Consider the following 497-nt stretch of genomic DNA (forward strand, 5'->3'; position numbering starts at 1 on the left):
TCGCTACGTGTGCCCCTTCGTGATCGGGCGATTAAATTCGCTGGCAATTTTAATCGCCGCGATCGGGCGATAAAAATCGCTCGTGTGCCCCTAGCATAACAAAGACTTCCCCTCCTAAAGATATTAGCTTAGGGGAAATTTAAACTTTTTGCAAGAAAATTTTCCTATCGATGACAATGTACAATGTTGTACAATGTTGTACAATGTTGTACGGAATATTTGTCTTCAACATTCTTAAGGATCATATAAAAAAAGATTGCAAACAATATACAGCGATTCCCTCTTTACTGGGCCTCCGATAAATGCTAGAATGCGTAGATGTATCGAATAAATGGCATGTCTTTGAAGACCAATCATTGTGCACGTTGTTCCTATATTACCATAAAAAATCATACAAGCAATAACCAAGGTCATGTAAAGACAATCGTAGCAATATTTAGCAATAGTATAATCAAATAAAGGTATTGCAATAGCTTCGTTAGTGCTGTGATTAATAA

This window comes from Priapulus caudatus, unplaced genomic scaffold (genome assembly GCF_000485595.1).
Source record: "Priapulus caudatus unplaced genomic scaffold, Priapulus_caudatus-5.0.1 Scaffold310, whole genome shotgun sequence".
Classification (NCBI taxonomy): domain Eukaryota; kingdom Metazoa; phylum Priapulida; class Priapulimorpha; order Priapulimorphida; family Priapulidae; genus Priapulus; species Priapulus caudatus.